Here is a 15,558-nt window from a genome sequence, read left to right on the forward strand (position 1 = left end):
CAGAATTGGGCTCGGTATGTCCTCGAAAAAGACACAAGAAGAAGAGTCATCAGGACTCAGAAAGTTTGTCAGCAAGCTTGGGAAAGTGAGTCATGGGTAGGCCAGATAACCCCAGCAAGATGCGTAAAAAATTAGGTGATCCAATCAGCATTCTATTTTAGACGTGTGAACAGCTAGGATTAACCAATCATGTATTAGCTAGAGACACGTGGACAGTAGAGATTTATTATAAATAGAGTCTTTGTAGGAATAATAAATTTAGCTTCACTGGATCATATTGGTTATGTTTTGATGTCCCTGAACCTCCGCACCATGCACTTAAGGGTGTGTTGGTTTTCCCCATGAAATGTACACATCTGGGGAAGTGCCCTTGGCAGAGAGGGGCTGGATTCCCAAGGAAACTGCTTCCCCAGGAGCCCCCAGTGAGACAGGTGCAAGTGTCTCCATTTGACTCCCTGTGTTTCCTTCAGTCCTTGAGGCCCCTGGCACTTTGCAGAGGGGCATGCAAAGGGAGAAGGCTGTGAAGAAATACCAATTATGTTCTCTTGATGCAGAGTGTGATTTTATACACTCTCTCCTATGGTGCAGATGCTCTGCATTTCTACTGTTTTGATTATTCTTATCAATACATATTTTAATTTGCTCTGGCATTCTTCCCATATAAAAGTTTTCCTTGTGTATTTGATTTACGTCTGCAAATGTTGACAATGTAACTTTAGGTACCTGAATTTAGCCCATTACTCCTCTCACTTTAATTTCAGAAAATGTCAGAATTACAGATGTACGCACTAAAGTATCCAAGATTTCTGTGCAACAGAAAGACGAGTAAACAGTAGTACAGCCCAATCTACATTACGTTTAGCAGTTACCAAAGCCAGTAGATATTTAGAAAAGTGTGCCTTCTTTCAGCAATATTACAAATAGATGGTTATATACAAATTAGAATATTATAATATTGGCTTTACACAAATATTAAAATGGATTCTATATGTGTGATGTTAATTAAACTTAGAGAGCTCCCAAGGCCTTGAACATACTTGAGACTGATTTTGCAATAAAATATCTTTTAAAACTCTGTTTGGAAAGCAGATGGTAGGAACATCAGTCATCTGTTGTGTTTGACTTTATTATTATTTGAAATTGTAGTAAATACTGAGCATGAGCTGGGATGCAGATTGTAATTGCTCATCTTTCCAAAGATAGATATGGATACTATTAACATGTGCCCTGTTTATTGTTCCCAACTGACTAATTTACTGCAGTAGTTTTATACTGCATTTTTATTGTTGTAATATCTAAATGTAGTGGGAAAATATATATTTGACTTGGGGTAGTTTGGCTTTTGTTTTTCAAATAATAAAACCACTCTCTTCAGCCTGGGGAAGAAGAAATCTGCTTCTGTCCTTGTGTACAGCTATGGGTTTGTTCACATAGCTTCTCCTTCCCTTTTCTGCCTAGGCTTTCTCACCTGCAGTTTTCAGAAGAAAAGCAACAAACCTTTGAAAGGCTAGACCTCAACATAACTGTGACCCTCAATCAATACTTCCTTCTTCCAATTTCTAAAGATCTCTTTGTCCTGGGCAGTCAGTATGGCCTTTTTCCTCGAAGTTCTTTGGCTGTCTTGAATGCTTACAGTGTAAAAGGTAATTCCTGATCTATTTTCAACTCCCTGCTCAGATGCAGACTGCTGGAAGGGAGCTAGGACTGGTACTGGAGACCTGGCAGCTTGTCCAGGAAGCAAAATTTTTGAAATAATGGTAATGTGGAGAAGCATGCAAGTCCAGGTGGTGAACTCATATATGCAAGTACTTGCAGTTTCCTGACAGGACTTTACAGTTCAAGGGTATGGTCTCTTCTTATTTCTGTCCCTTAATGCTCAATCCTTGCCACATTTCTTCAACTTCTTTTGCATTGTTATCTTCCGTGTTTTCTTCCTCTCTTCTTCTCTCTGTGACTTTCTATGCAGGATGGATAACCTGTCATACACTGTCAGCTTGCTCAGTGACCGAGTAGTGATATGATGGTGTAGAAATTGTAGGTGCACAGTAGGCAAACGTGTCATGCTTCTGTGTGCCCTCTGCAGGCAGATCTGCTTCCCAAACCTTCAGTCAGACTTGGAAAACAGGCTTGTCACCACTACTTTGTTGTGGTTTATGCATTGATGAAGAAACTCTTCCATCTCAGCCCACTTAAGCGACTGCAGAGCAGGAATTGTTGCTTTGGTAGCAGATGTGCTGTCAGGGTCCTTACAGCTTCACAAGATGTTCCTCTCCTAGAACAGATTTTTGCATTTTTGTACAATAAAAACTATGTTTTAAATCGCACCAGTGTAAGTCAGGCACTCCTGTAGACGTGTTTTCAGACAGAGATATTTATATATATGCCTAGTGAATGGCCTTCTGGGCAGCAGGAACAAATGAGGAAGGAAACTGGGCTGATAAAACATGCTTCTACTTCAACAAAAACCTCCAGTCTTCCCTTTCCAGAGAAGGCTATAAACCTTTTCTTGATTGGCCTAAAGGGGATAAACATGTCCCTCCATGTCCTGATCTTTTACTAGTCTCAAATTATTTAGAAAAGTTTTAATTTTTTTTTTTTTTTTTTGTGGGGGATGGTGGTGTTCGGGTCTGTACTTCAGACCTGTTCTCCCAGCAGCCAGGGACCTGTGGGTGGGGCAGGGGCTCAGGTAATTACCAACAGGTGCTTGGTGATTGCTAACAGCAGTTGAGGTGAGAAGTTGGCTTATGCCTAGCTGAGGGCTTGAGGACTGTGGTGAGAGAAGGGATAGGGAGTGGAGTGGAAAATATTAGTTACACAAGCAAATCTGAGGTGTAGGTGGGATTTAACTGGACTAGGGACTGCATTTCATGGTCTTAATCACAATTTATGAAGAACTGAACATTTAACTATGAGATAGGACTATTTAGTTGTTATTCTAGATGCTGTGTTTACTAATATGTAATGTAGTTTCTTTGTATTTTGCTCCGAAGCTGTCTCAAAAACATTGAAGTCCAACTAAAGTCTTCATAAACACAAGTTAATAGCTTACATTTTGTTAAAAACAGAAGCCGAAAGGGCCAATGGCTCTTGCATTCAGTAATTCACACATTTTAAAAGTGGCTCTCTCTTCTTCCTGTGGCTAGCTTGTCTCTTCAGGCTAGAAAACATTTCTGGGAGCATTTCTTTGCTGCTCCTATATCTCTATGCCCTTGGAATCTGATGCTAATACTATATTTTTCTAAAATTAGAAAATTTTAAATTTCTGTAGGCCCTTTCATTTTGTAATTTGCACCTGTCACTCGGGGCGGGGGGGGAAGTCTGATAAGTTTTTTTTCTTGTAGGCCTCTCAAATTGCAGCCCATTGCATTTAGCTGCAAAATCCTAGGTCATGCTAACAGGATGCCTGAAATGGACACTGGTAGAGGGTAAAAAAAATTGCCTGATACAGATGCTATCAACTATTTTTAGTTCCTGACAGTCCAGTATTTCCCTTACCGAAGGGATGCCTGTTCATATTTCTTTCTCTTTTTCTTGCAGCTCTCAGTTCTGTGATGACTGAGAAACAAAAATACAAAGTAAGGGTGTGCAGAGTAGATGGACTTTATGAGAATTAGGGGGCAATTTGACCATACACTGATCTGTATGATTGCCTTCTTCTGTCAGATTGTAGTGATGTTGCAATGTATGTTGGGAAATACTTCATGCTATAAAAGCATGTATTTCATTAAGGTTGCAAAATCCAAACAAGTGTCTGACCACAAGCCGCCTGAGAGGCAGGCGTCTATTCCAATTCCAAAATTCCTGAACGTGGCCAGATAACGATCACACCCAGTGCGATGATCACCATTATTGCGGGACATCGTCATGTCATCGGAAGACGCCTAAGAGTGATCATTGCCCTGTTGATAACATCCATCAAGATAGCCAAAGTCACCAGAAAGATATGTGTGAATACGTGACTTCCCTGAATCCGATCAGTGCTGGCTATCAACAAGGAAACGGCGAATGTCCAGCTCTTCCCAGTGAAAGAACCAACTATGAATATGCAGAGTTACAAAAGAAACTGGGACTTCTTCACTCAGGCATAATAAACTGTATAAAGCATCCCTACAGGAAGCAGCTCTCGTGAATGGTGGAGGGTCTAATGCAATAGAGGTGGGATCCAGGTTCACCCAGCACCAACCCCGGGCTCGACACTGTCTCTTTGGCTGTGGTGGTTTTGAAGACCATATTTTAGTAGCGGAAAAAGATAAAGAAATCTTTTCAGATTTTTTATAATTTGGCTTTTGATTGATCATTCATAACAGTTCCATATAGATGATTCCACATTTGGTGTCTTGGTGCGTAAATCAAGAGCACAATCAGTTCATGATAAAGCACCAGTACAAGCTGGACTTCCCAGAGCAGCCAACTGAAAGAATCTGAAAAGAAGAAATGCAGGAAATGCCTTGGTAAACCTTGCCTGGAAGATGGGTGACTTTTTTTCAGTAATCTATAATCCATTCCCTTGGCCTTTGGCTTTTTTAACAAGGCCATTTGCATCCCAGATTCCCCATGAAGTGCGAAGCCTGAGCTTGTGGAAGTGGCTGAAAGATGCCCTGTTTCTCTGCAGGGACATTCAACTGGAACAGGAGCCAGAGAGCTGTCTGGGGAAGCCTCCTCCGAGCTGGAATTTGTGCCATGCTGGGAGAGGAGGAGGAGGGGGAGAAGGCTGGCGCTGTGTGGCAGGAGCAGGAGGTTTGGGCCGCAGGACATTCCGTCTGCGCCGCTGCCCCGCAATGGGTGGCCGTGCCCGGGGCTCTGGGCCTGGCCCCGCGAGCACTGAGCTCCCTGGGCTGGGCTCAGGTTCCCGCTGGGCCTGGGCAGAGCCTGGGCTCAAACTGGGTGCAGCAGCAGTGCAAAACACCTCTGGGCATCTGCATGTCCTGCTGCTGGGAAGAGGCAGTGAAGTGAGTTGAGAAGTTCTGGTTTCTGCTTTTCCTGGTTGATTTTTTAATTTAACTCCTCACTGCAGAGGTGAATTGTGACAGCCTCTCTCAGTTTATTCTATTTCAACAGTGCCAGCAACAGGGCTCTGTTTGAGCCCTGCAAATGTGGCCTGTGAAGCTTTAATTCCCTTTATCTTAGTGCTCAGGGGCTGGTGGGCATTCCAGTATCTGCTGATCTTTATGTCCGAGACAAAAATACTGACTTCATTGTCCTGAAAGCACCGTGGGTAGCACCAACTGAAAGAGGCACTTGCATTTTTATGGATAAAATTCAGGTGGCAAACAGAAGAGGGCCAAGAGCAGCCATGATCTGCAATTCCCAAGGCAGAGGCACCAGCAGCCTCCTCCTGTCACCTCAGGGTGAGTCAAACAGAGCTGCAAACAGCACTGGAACCTGATCCTTTCTTCCTCTGAGGGCTGGCTCAGGCCAGCACAGGCAGGCCCTGAGCAGTCAGGGCTGTGTGTGGGTGCTGGCTGCTCTGCTCCGGAATTGAGCTGGAAAAAGCCCTTGGGAGCCGAGGCAGGAGCAGGTGGGAAGGGGCCGGCACTGCTGCTGCTCCTGGCCGGGAGCCCCGGCTGGGCCGGGCCGGTGCCCCCTGCGCTGCGGCTGCTGCTGCTGCCAGAGCCGGGCGGGACTCGGGGACAGGGAACGGACACGAGGGACAGCAAAGGCCTGGCGGCTGTAGGGATGGTGGCACTGGGGCTGGGGCCAGCACAGAGCTTCAGCCCGCAGTTAACCCCGAGGGAAACGCTGTGGAAAGGCTCCATTTCAGCCTTTCTGCACTCATGGCTGTGAAGGGACTGAAATGAAAGGAGAACAAGCAGGACTTGACCCCTTCTCCTTTTGGAGGAGCCCTGCGCCTGGGGCCGTGAGGGACCATGACGGGCTATGAGGGGCTGTGAGGGGAGAGGGGCTGTGAGGGGCCATCAGTCATGAGGCGCCATTAAGGGCCTTGAGAGGCCATGATGGGCCATGGGGAACTCTGAGAGGCCATAGGGGTCTGTGAGGGGCTGTGGGAAGCCAGGCACCTCATGGAACCAAGGGTCCATCATGTCCCAGCAGGTCTTTGTGGAACCAAAGGGACCATGGTGACACTATGGAGCCTCAAGGTACCACAGGTCCATTGTTACGCAGCAGCCACAGCAGGGCTGCAGAACCAAGGAGATCATTGTGACACTGCACAACTGTGCAAACCTGTGAGCCTACCAGGGAAAAGGCAGTAGCAATGCCCTGGAAAGACACACCACAGGCTCTGGGCACTCCTCACAGCTCAAGGTGAGAAAAAAGGCTTCCCCATGGTGTTCTGCAGCACTATGTTAATTTGTCCCAGTTCTGTCCTCTCCATTGGCCTTCTCTACCCCTTTTACACTTATATGTTCATGTTCTGGTGAGTTCTCCCTTCCCATTGGTGTGTAACCCTGTCCATCTACCCTGGCATTCCCTACTGGTCCCTTCCCTGTGTACCACCCCTGAGCCCTCAGAGCATTGGATCCTTGGTGCTCTCCACTGCACCCACTATCCCTACATTTGTACTCTGGACAATCCTTTCTCTTTGGCCTCTGGACACTTTCAGCGTTTCTGTCTGTGTGTGTGTGTGTGTGTGTGTGTGTGTGTGTGTGTGTGTATCTGTGTGTGTATGTCTGTGTTTGTGTCTGTGTCTATGTGCTGGTGCTCTCATGGTTCCTACCCATTGGCACAAGACACTCGGGGAAGATTGTATCCAGAACACCTAAGACTGCAGCAATAACTATTTTTTTTTCATTTACTCTGTGGTGTAAATGAACCATTCTGTCTAATCATGATCAGAAAAAATCAGAGCTGTATTTATAGAAATTTATCGGGTATTCTATGATTAATCCTGTGGGACATATAGCGCTTAAGATCAATTACTATGTCCAATCTTTTACACCTTTGACAAAGACTGGGGCTTGGATTGGATACAGCCGTTCCCAGTCTCCTCTCTTAGAAGGAATTTTAGAAGTCTACGGGCGCTGCACAAGTTTGAGGATCCATGGTGGCTCTTTCATGTAATATCTGCACCTCATGTATCAGGAGGAGTTTCTCCAATAAAGAAATAAAGCTTTTGCCTGAAGCTCCCTTTGTGCCCATGACAGGATTCCCTTTGAGTGTCTGGGACATCCCGGCTCTTTGGCAGCCTGGGGACTCCTGGGATGTCACCGTGGAGCCCCTGTGAGTGCCTGTGACAGATCGGTGCCTTTGCAGCCCAAGGTCCCCTGGGATGTCACCATGGAATGGCTGAGACTGCCTCTGACCACAGGGCTCTTTACCATCTGCAGAAAGCCCTGGGAGGTGTCCATGGAGCCCCTGTCTGTGCCTGTGACATTCCAGCTCTAGAACAGCCTGGAGACTCTTGGAAAGTGCCATGGAACCTCTCTGAGGGCCTGTGACAAATCTGATCCTTAGTAGACAACCATCACCAGGCCCCTGTTGCTATGGTCAGTTTCCATGACAACCATCACCAGCCCCCTGCTGCTATGGTCAGTTTCCATGGCAACCATCACCAGGCCCCTGTTGCTATGGTCAGTTTCCATGGCAACCATCATAAACCTGCTGTTGCTCTGTTGCTATGGTCAGTTTCCATGGCAACCATCACCAGCCCCCTGTTGCTATGGGCAGTCCCTTGGCAGCTCCATGGAGACCCCATGCTGGGGTGGTTGCCATGGACATCAGTTCAGGCCTGCAGCCACAGCCCGTTGCCATGGCAACCATTGGCAGCCCCCCCATTCCCAGGCTCATGGGATCCCAGAACCACAAAATTGGCTGAGCTGGGAGGGAACCATCAGGATCCTCCAGTCCAACTGCTGGCCCTGCACAGGACACCCCAACAATGCCAGCCTGGGCCTGGCAGCGCTGTCCAAACGCTGTTGCAGCTCAGAGGGCCCTGGAGCTGGGATCCTTCCCTGGGGAGCCTGGGCAGGGCCCCAGCAGCCTCTGGGCAAAAACCTTTTCCTGACATCCAACCTGAGCCTGCCCTGACTCAGCTGCAGCCGTTCCCTCCACTCCTGTCCCTGGGCACCAGAGGGAAGAGGTTCCCACAGCCCCAGCCAGGGACTCACTCCCAAGGCTGTCGCCATGGCCACCAGGGCTGGGACCAGCTGGGATGCTCGGTTTCCATGGGCTGGGGTTCAGGAATGGGATTCCCCAATTTTCTGCTCCTGCTAAACCGCGCTGCCCTTACTGCCCTCCCACCTCTTGTGGAAAGAACAAAAGGCAAAGATCCTGGGCTGGGATAAGAACAATTTATTGGGAACAGCAACGACATAAGGAACAAATGGAACAGAAAAACTATTGATCACAGAAGGGATAAATAAAACCTTTACACGGAAAACTAAAACACAATTGCCTGGCTCTTCCCAGCAACATATTTCCCCCACCTGGAAAGGACACCCTTCATCTCAGGGAGAGAGAGAGTCCCTTTCCTGCCCCTGGCAATAACCTGAGGTGAGAGTGAATGTAATGACAGGACCATGGAAAGACCCTCATGTTCTTCAGTTCTACACCATGTCATTAAGAGGGGAAGGTATTGGGGCAGTTGTCTTCACAGCATGGATCATAGGGAACATGGATCACCTGCGTTATCCCAACGTTAGACCTCCATTGGGGATGAAGATGGAGCAGTTCACAAAGCTCCTCCTGTAGATGGGGCACTTGCAGGGCTTCCCTTAGTGGCACCTCCTTTGGTGTTTTGTCATGTTAGAGCTGCTGGTGAAGCTCTTCCCACACTGGGGACACTCATAGGGCCTCTCCCCAGTGTGGATGCGTTGATGGGTGGTGAGGTGGGAGTTGCGCTTGAAGCCCTTCCCACAGTCAGGGCAGCGGAAGGGCCTCTCATCCGTGTGAATCTGCTCATGCAGGAGGAGATTGGAGCTGCTCTGAAACCTCTTCTGACACTGGGGACACTCATAGGGCCTTTCCCCAGTGTGGATGCGTGGGTGCCTGATGAGTTCTGACCTGTAGCTGAAGCCCTTCCCACACTCCCCACACTCGTAGGGCCATTCCCTCGTATGGATCATCTGGTGGCTGATCAGGGTTCTGCTCTGTCTGAAGCTCTTCCCATACTCCAAGCACTTGTGGGGATTCTCCCCATCATGAAGCTGCTCATGGACCACCAGCTCTGAGCTCTGACTGAAGCTCTGTCCACCTTCCTGGCACAGGGAGGGTCTTTCCTCCTCAGAGCACACTGGGCTGGGTTTGGAGCCCCTCTTCCTGTGGGATCTCTGGGGATTTTCCTCCCCGTTGGATTCCTGTGCCCTGGAGTCACTCATAACGGCCTCTTCCACAAGGTTCTGCCATGGGGATTTGTCCTCTCTGGTCCCAATCCTCAGCTTCTTGTCTGGGGGAGGAAAGACAAGGAGAGGATGGGATTTGCCTCCGTGCCAGAGGGAAGGGCAAGGAGATCCCCCCAGTGCATCCCCAGCAGGATGGGGTTGGCAGCAGGGTTGTCCTGCAGCTGGGGGCCATGCTGGGCTGGGAGATGGAGCAGGAGAGAGGGGGAAAGGGGCACTGACTTCCTCCGCACCTGCCTGGGTGTCCCGGGGATTCTTCCTCTCAGCCTCCTCCTCCATCTGGCAAAGGTTTGGGAATGGGAAATCCTGTTTTGGGAGAATAACAAAGGATGAGTACATTGAGATTTGTACTGGTTTGAAGGCAAACCTGGGGAATGTCTAAACCAGAATTGCAATTAAAAAACAAAATGATGATCAAGGCAATGACAGAGAAACATTGCCTTAAACTGACAGAGTCAGCATATAACCTGACACCCTGTTGATCAGGGTGGTGGCAGCAGTCCCAATAAATGGTGGCTGCAGTCCTGTTGGGGTGATCAACGTGATTCTGTCAGTGCAGTGATCCTGTAGAAGGGTCTGGTCTTCCTCTGGAGGTCCAGTGGTGGCTATGGAGCTCTTGTCCTCTGGCAATCCAGTAGGCAAGCTGCTCCTGGTGTTGAAAGCCTCAGTTTATATCCAGGTAGGAATGCTTGGATCCTCCCACTGGGCGGAGCATCCCACAATGGGATGATGGAATTTTATCAGTCCTGCAGAGACACTCAATGGTCCATTAACAGAAGATATCTCCCCTGGAGGGCGTTATCAGGGCTGAGTCATGCAAGAGATAAAGAACACTGCCCCACCTGTTTATAGCAGTTGATGAAGATGGTGATTGAAAACATGCATTTGGTTACATCTTGCATTGCAACTTGAAACAGTGGGGTAATCCCTGCTCAGGGTGGTGAACACCACCCCCCTTACCCAAAGTGGCTCAGGTGTAAAACCCCCACAGACAGGGGACAATGTAACACTTGCCCTGCTCCAGGGGAGGTCTCTGTCCCTTGTCACTCCCTTGCCATGCCCCGCTTTCTTCTTTCTTTTAAATCTCTCTACCTCACATTTACTGTTCAATAAAATCCACATTAGATTTGGTCTCATTAGCACCTTAATTGGAGCGGAGGCATCTCTCTAGTAAGTTTTTTTAACCAGATTGAGACATTTTGGTGCAGTGAGTTCAGGGCAGTGTTGTCTGACCCCAAGTGCCTTTCACAACAGCACGGTTCCCTCCTCTGAGGAGGGTGTGGTTCTCTCTGGAAGAACTCTTGGAACTTGGACGCAGCTTCCTCTGAGTCACTTATGGAAGAACTGATGAGGAAAATGGCTGTTGTTGGTCTGGATTGTAAAGAAAATATTTTGTTGTCCTTCCTTGAAAAGTTTGTAAAAATCACTGGAGGAGAGGGAGCAAATTATACCAGCGAGATTGAAAAGGTTCGTTCACTCCAACATGAAAAACACAAGGCTGCTGAAAGTCCCAGAAGAAGCCCAGCTCAAATAGCTAAATTCCCAAATAACTCCAGCCAGGGGTCTCCGGGAGAATTCTTTTGAGGAGTGTTCAGAACCGGCAGATCCCGGACTTGAGCCCCGGATATCTCCAGGCTCCCTAAGAGGAGCTTTTTCGGGGGGAGAGGAGCCGCGATCGCCCCTCGGGAGGGTCCCGGGGGGTCCACGTGGGGATGGCCCGGTACCGACGGGGTGGGACATTGGTTTTGGGGATCCCCGTGAGAGCCGGGGCTGTGGAACGGGGGACCCCCGGGGCGGGGAGAGGGGAAGGGGCGATACTGGAGCTGGGGGACCCCCGGCAGCCCGGAGATGAGGCGGGGACAGGACACCCTGACCCTGACAGGGGTGTCCTGGGGTGACTTCATGGTGCTCGTACCCCCATCGGTCTGTTTAGCCCAGAAATGAGTTCTGCACCTTTAAGGCTGGTTCTGAGAGCGAAGGGAGGAGGAAGAAGCTGTAGTTTGTTTTCAGAAACTGCACTCACTCCTCTACATTCCAGCTGCTGGATGGACAGACAGCAGGACAGAGCTCTCCTTTGCTTTCAGTCAGTTTTTAGGTCTCTGAGGCAGAGAAGTTCCCTGGACTTTGATTTTTCTTTTTCTTTGGAGCTGTTTAAACCTGCTCTGCACTGAAAAACCAGAATACCACCAGCAGCTCCCACCTGAGGGCCACCGGGAGGAGCCTTAGGCCGAGGCATTTCCAGCGCTGGACGGACTGATAAGAGACTGATAATAGACTGATAAGAGACTGATAAGGCACTGATAAGACTCTGAGTGCCCGGAGCTACAACCAAAGAAGGGACTTTCAGAGTTTGTCATCTATTTTGGAGCAGCAGGAGGTTTTATTGCTTAATATTGTTCAATTTTTGTGCTGGTGAATGCTTTGCCTGTAAAATAAAGAATTTTTAGACTTTTCTCCCCGGAAATATTTTCCCGGACTGGCTGAGGGTGGGGCTGCTGAATCGGCATTCTAGAGGAAACTCCTTTTGGAGGGTTTCAACCAAATTTGCCCTAAACCAGGACAGGGTGGTGGAAAGAAGGGGGAACCAACCTCAAGTTACTGGATTGAGGGGAGGCTGGAGAGGGGGACCTTGGGACCCCAGAACCTCCCAGAATCCAAAAGCAGGACCCTGGAGAGGAGGGATCTCTAGGACCCATGGGATCCCCACCAGCCCGGAGATGGGGGACCAACCATAACTCAAGAGGGATGAGACTGGAAATGGGAAACTCCTGGTGGCTTTTTTTTATTCACTCTTGATTTTTGGACATCTGGTGACTTCTAGAAATGGACGTGGGTTGGAGGAGTCAACAACCCAAGGCATTCACACCTTGATTTTCTCCAAACCAGGATTTTCCCCAAACCTTCCCACCGTGCCATCCCCCCTGTCACACTCTGGGTGAGCTCAGTCCCAAACCTGACCCTGATCCTGGTCTCAGTCTTACTCTATGTTTAGACACACTCACAGTTCTGTATTTTATCTCATCCCAGTCCCATACTCATCTATCCCAACCCCAGCCCTAAAGTTAATCCCATGTCTAGCCTTAACCTCAATCCCAGCTCTAATCCAAATCTCAGCCCCAACTCCAACCCAGCCCCAATTCCAGCCGCTTCCTAAATCCTCAGCCCCAAACCAAATCCCAGGTTCAGCCCTTCTGGGGGTTTGGGGGTGTCTCTGTCCCTCTGACCCCGATGATGTTTGGGTGGGGTCACAGCAGGGCTGAGAGGGACAGAGACCCCCCCGGCCTCCGCAGGTTTGAGAAGGTCAGAGAGCCCCCAGCCCCTCCCAAGCATCCCCCAGGGTGAGAGGCACAGAGACCCCTTGAGCATCCCCAAGGCACTGGACAAAATAAACTTGGCAGAAATAAAACTTTATCCTACATAAAATACCTTGATGAATATTTGATTTCCCATAAGTCACATATGATGAAAACACAAATCCCAAACATGAATAAACTGACAATAGAAGCAATTCTGTTGCAATTCCAAGTTACATTGGTTCCTGAATAGCTACAGCTCAGCAGCTGCCAGGTTCCAATAAAAGCAAAGTGCAAATTTGGCCCAATACAAATATTATTAAAAGGAAGGGGAAACTCAGTGTTGCTGTCAAAAAGGTGACAGGAATGAAGAGAATAATGATTCTCACATTTGATAAAGCCCCCAAGCCTGTGAATTCCGGAGTTATTTGGGAATTTATCTACTTGAGCTGGGCTTCTTGTGGGACTTTCAGCAGCCCCTTATGTTCTTCACATTGGAGTGAATGAACCTTGTCAGTCTCGCTGGTAACATTTTCTCCCTTTCCTCCAGTGATTTTAACAAACTTTTCAAGGAAGGACAAGAAAATATTTTCTTTTTCACTGGCCACTTACAGAAGCAGTTTTCCTCATCATTTCTCCCATAAGTTCCCCAGGAGGAAGGAGGGACTGTGCCCAAGTTTCCAAGAGTTCTTCCAGAAAGAACAACAACATCCTCAGAGAAGGGAACCATGCTCTTGTCAAAGGCATTTGGAGTCAGAGAACATTGCCCTGAACTCACTGTGCCAAAGTAATGTCACAGTGCAGTTACTCAAATTGTTATAGAGATTCCTCTGCCCAATTAAGGTGCTAATAAGGCCACATCCAAAGTGTACTTTATTGAACAATAAATATGAGGTAGAGAGAGAGATGGAAAAAAAGAGAAAAGAGGAGAGAGCAAGGGAGTGACAGGGAGAGAGACCTCCCCTGGAGCAGGGCAAGTGTGACATTATCTCCTGTGTGTGTGGCCTTCCCAGGGTGGGGGTTTTGCACCTTAGCCAGTTTGGGTAAGGGGGGTGGTGTTCATCCCCTGAGCAGGGATTACCCCACTGTTCCAGGTTGTCATGCAAAATGTAACCAAATGCATGTTTTTAATCCCCATGTTCATCAACTGCCATAAACAGGTGGGGCAGGGTTCTTTATCTCTCGCATGACTCAGCCCTGATAACGCCCTCCAGGGGAGATATCTTCTGTGAATGGGCCATTGAGTGTCACTGCAGGACTGATAAAATTCCATCATCCCATTGTGGGATGCTCCGCCCAGGGGGAGGATCCAAGCATTCCTACCCGGATATAAGCTGAGCCTTGCTACAACCAGGAGCAACTTGCCTACTGGATTGCCAGAGGACAAGAGCTCCATAACCACCACTGGACCTCCAGAGGAAGACCAGACCCTTCTACAGGATCACTGCTTTGACAGAATCATGTTGATCACTCCAACAGGACTGCAGCCACCCTTTAATGGGACGGCTGCCACCACCCTGAACAACAGGGTGTCAGGTTATATCCCGACTCTGTCAGTTTAAGGTCGTGTTTCTATATTGTTGCCTTGATCTTCATTTTCTTTTAAATTGTAATTCTGATTTAGACCCTCCCCAGGTTTGCCTTCAAACCAGTACAAAAAAACTCAATGTACTCATTCCTTGTTTTCCTCCCAAAACAGAATTTCCCAGTCCCAAACCTTTGCCAGATGGAAAAGGAGGCTGTGAGGAACAGGAAGGTTCCCCGGGACACCCAGGCAAGTGAGGAGGAAGTCAGTGCCCCTTTCCCCCTCTCTCCTGCTCCATCTCCCAGCCCAGTACAGCCCCCGGCTGCAGGACAACCCTGCTGCCAACCCCGTCCTGCTGGGGATGCACTGGGGGGATCTCCTTCCCCTTTCCTGTGGCACGAAGGCAAATCCCATCCTCTCCTTGTCTTTCCTCCCCCAGACAATAAGCTGAGGATTGGAACCAGAGAGGACAAATCCCCACAGCAGAACCTTGTGGAAGAGGCCATTATGAGTGAGTTTAGGGCACAGGAATCCAACAGGGATGAAAATCCCCAGAGATTCCATAGGAAGAGGCGCTCCAAACCCAGCCCAGTGTGCTCTGAGGAGGAAAGACCCTCCCTTAGCTAGGAAGGTGAACAGAGCTTCAGCCAGAGTTCAGAGCTGGTGGTCCATGAGCAGCTTCATGATGGAGAGAAGCCCCACAAGTGCTTGGAGTGTGGGAAGAGCTTCAGGCAGAGACACCACCTGATCAGCCACCAGATGATCCACACCGGGGAATGGCCCTACAAGTGTGGGGAGTGTGGGAAGGGCTTCAGCTACAGATCCACCCTTGTGACCCACCAACGCATCCACACTGGGGAGAGGCCCTACGAGTGTCCCCAGTGTCAGAAGAGGTTTCAGACCAGCTCCAATCTCCTCCAGCACCAGCGGATTCACACCGAGGAGCGGCCCTTCAGCTGCCCCGACTGCGGGAAGGGCTTCAAGCACAACTCCACCCTCATCATCCACTGGCGCATCCACACAGGAGAGAGGCCCTATGAGTGTCCCCAGTCTGGGAAAAGCTTCACCATCAGCTCTCTCTTGACCAGACACCAACGGAGGCACCGGTAAGGGAAGCCCTGCAAATGCCACAAATGCAGGAACAGCTTCATGCACCACTCCAGCTTCATCCCGCATTAGAGGGCCCATATTGGGAAGATCCCTGGTGATCCAGTTTCTCTTAGGTCTATGCTGGGAAGACACCTGTCCCTTTTCCTGCCCATACCAGTGTCATGATGTGGCATTGAAAAACATGAGGGTCTTGCCATGGCTGTGTCATTACATTCACTCCCACGTCAGAGAATTTTCAGGTGCAGAAAAGGGACACACTCTCTCTCTCTCCCTGAGAAGAAGGGTGTCCTTTCCAGATAGGGGAAATTGTGGCCAGGAAGACCCAGTGAGTTGT

General features: G+C 48.9%; 1 pseudogene; it reads left to right on the forward strand.

The window, feature by feature from the left end:
• LOC141730254 (uncharacterized) overlaps positions 1 to 15,224 on the forward strand; it is a 97,271-nt pseudogene extending 82,047 nt beyond the window's left edge.
• The last annotated feature ends 334 nt before the right edge of the window (positions 15,225 to 15,558 follow it).

This window comes from Zonotrichia albicollis, chromosome 9 (assembly GCF_047830755.1).
Source record: "Zonotrichia albicollis isolate bZonAlb1 chromosome 9, bZonAlb1.hap1, whole genome shotgun sequence".
NCBI lineage: Eukaryota > Metazoa > Chordata > Aves > Passeriformes > Passerellidae > Zonotrichia > Zonotrichia albicollis.